This window comes from Sinocyclocheilus grahami, unplaced genomic scaffold, assembly GCF_001515645.1.
Source record: "Sinocyclocheilus grahami isolate Dianchi unplaced genomic scaffold, SAMN03320097.WGS_v1.1 scaffold332.1, whole genome shotgun sequence".
NCBI classification, from domain to species: Eukaryota; Metazoa; Chordata; class Actinopteri; order Cypriniformes; family Cyprinidae; genus Sinocyclocheilus; species Sinocyclocheilus grahami.
In genome coordinates this window covers 659,334-662,526 of record NW_015505511.1, presented here as the reverse complement: position 1 = coordinate 662,526, position 3,193 = coordinate 659,334, and positions in this window count along the sequence as shown.

Here is a 3,193-nt window from a genome sequence, read left to right as displayed (position 1 = left end):
CGCAATTGTCTTACAATTATGTAAGACATAATTGAACTTACAATTATGAGACATAAAGATGAGACAGTGAGATATGAAGTCGCAATTGTCAGATAGAGGTCACAAATATGAGAACTTACAATTAATGAGACATAAAGATGAGACAGTGAGATATGAAGTCGCAATTGTCAGATAAAGGTCACAAATATGAGAACTTACAATTATGAGACATAAAGATGAGACAGTGAGATATGAAGTCGCAATTGTCAGATAAAGGTCACAAATATGAGAACTTACAATTATGAGACATAAAGATGAGACAGTGAGATATGAAGTTCCAATTGTGAGATAAAGGTCACAAATATGAGAACTTACAATTATGAGACATAAAGATGAGACAATGAGATATGAAGTTGCATTTGTGAGATACTACGTAACAATTATAAGACATATTATAAGTCGCATTTATGAAAAACAAAGTTGGAATTCCGGGGCATAAAGCCACAGTTATGCAGTCGCAATTCTGCAAAAGTCAACTGTGGGACGTGAAGTCGCAGTTATGAGAAAACTAAGATATAAAGTCCCAAATGTGAGATATAAAATCACATTATGATAAATAAAATTGCAATAGTGAAATGTACAGTTGCATTTATTACAACTTAATTGTAAGATTAAAAGTTGCATTTATAAGAAATAAAGTCGTAATTATGATACATGTTATCATGATAATATACACGTAATTATGATAATATATGATACAAGTTGCATTTACTAAATAAATACATAAATAAATAAATGAAAAGTTAATTATGAGACATAAAGTCACAATTGTGAGTAGACTGGAAGATATAAAGTCAGATTATAAGAAATAAAGTTGCAATACCAAAATGTACAATTGCAATTATGAGAAATTAAGACACAATTGTAAAGTAAAGTAAACAGTTGCAATTACAAGAAATAGTCACAATTCTAAGATATGAAATTACTACTACAAAGTAAAATTATGAGACTTGAAGTTGCAATTGTGAGAAAGATAAAGATAAAGGTTACAAGAAAAGGACGACCGCGGCCTCTGGGAGCGGGGCGGTCTGGATGAGCCTGGTGGAAGTCGCTGAGGAGAGATGGGTCCAGTATGTCCTCTCGGTCCACCCATGACCTCTCCTCAGGACCGTACCCCTCCCAGTCTATAAGGTATTGAAGCCGGCCGCCTCGCCGCCGGGATTCAAGGATCTCCCTGACTCGGTAGATGGCCTCGTCGGGGACGACCTCGGGCGGAGGGGGGGGTACCTGGTGTTCTGTGGAGGGAGGGAGAAGAGGATTAGTGAAGGGCTTTAGCAAGGACACGTGAAAGGTGGGGGAGATCCGATAATGGGCAGGGAGGTGTAACCGGTACGTGACATTGTTGATGTGCCTTGCTATGGGGAAAGGACCTATGTACCGGGGACTCAGCTTCTTACTGGGCTGAGTCGGAGGCGGATGCCCCGGGTGGACAACCAGACTTGGTCCCCTGGCTCATAGAGGGGATTGTCGGACCGACGGGTGTCTGCGTTGGCCTGGTGCCTCCGGACGGCCCGCTGGAGATGGATATGTGCTGAGTCCCATACCCTCTCGCTCTCACGGAACCAGTGATCTACCGCTGGGACTTCTGAGTGATCCTCGGTCCAAGGAAACAGGGGCGGCTGGTAACCGAGCACACATTGGAATGGGGTGAGTCCGGTGGTTTCCTGGTGTAAGGAATTCTGGGCGTACTCGGCCCAGGGTAGGTACTGGCTCCAACTGTCTTGGTGGTCATGACAGTAGGCCCGGAGATACCGTCCGATCTCTTGGATCTTCCACTTGGTCTGGACATTGGTCTGCGGGTGGTATCCCGAGGACAAACTGACGGATGCTCCCAGGAGGTGGAAGAACCCTCGCCAGACCCTGGAGGTGAATTGCGGTCCTCGGTCCGAAACAATGTCCTCGGGGAGGACGAAGATCCTGAACACATGCTGGACGAGAGCTTCGGCGTTTGCCAGGGCGGTAGGTAGTCCCCGCAGGGGAATGAGTTTGCAGGATTTAGAGAATCGGTCAACGACCACTAGGATGGTTGTGAATCCGTTGGAGGGAGGTAAGTCCGTAGCAAAGTCCACCCCCAGGTGGGACCAGGGACGGCGAGGGATGGGTAGCGGAAACAGTTTCCCCTCGGGCAGACGACGTGGCATGGTGGTGATGGCACAGACCGAGCATCCCCTGACATACCAGGTGACATCCCGGGCCATGTGGGGCCACCAGTAGCGGCTCTGGAGGAGCGAGAGGGTTCGGCGGCTGCCTGGGTGCCCCGATCCCAGAGAGGTGTGAACTGAGTCCAGGTGGATGGGACATAGCTCCTCCCTTCTGGGCCTCCCGGCGGAGCAGGTTCGGTGAGAGTGGCGGCACGGATCTGGTCAGTGAGAGCCCACTGAATGGGAGACATGAAGACAGCAGGAGGCAGGATGGGCTCGGGTTCTTCGGGGGTCGGATCTGGTTGGTGTAGGCGGGAAAGTGCGTCCGCGCAGACATTCTTCGTCCCGGGACGGTAAGTGACCACGAAGAGGAAGTGGGTAAAGAACAGCGCCCAGCGGGCATGCCTAAGGCCGGGGCCGTACAGAAGGCGGCCTTGAGCTGGCTGAAAGCCTGGTGGGCCTCTGGGGTCCAAGTGAGGAGTTTGGCCTTCCGTCGGAGGAGAGAGGTAAGGGGCGCCGCCATCTGGCTGAAGTGGGCGATGAAGCAGCGGTAGAAGTTTGCGAACCCCAAGAACCTCTGTATCTCCTTGATGGTAGTGGGTTGGGGCCAGTTCTGAACGGCTTCCACCTTCCTCTGGTCCATTTGTACTCCGGCCGGGGTGACGATATATCCTAGGAAGTGACGATGTATCCTAGGAAGTGAACCGTGGACTGATGGAACTCACACTTCTCGGCCTTGAGGAACAGGTGGTGTTGGCGGAGGCGCTTGAGGACTTGGGTGACATGGTGACGGTGGGCTTCGAGCGTGGGTGAGTAAATGAGAATGTCGTCGATGTAGATGAGGACAAACCGGTTGAGCATGTCTCGGAAGATCTCGTTCATGAAGTTTTGGAATATGGAAGGTGAGTTGGAAAGCCCATATGGCATGACCCGGTATTCATAGTGCCCGGTGGGCGTGACAAAGGCGGTCTTCCATTCGTCACCCCGGCGAATGCGGATGAGGTTTTATGCAC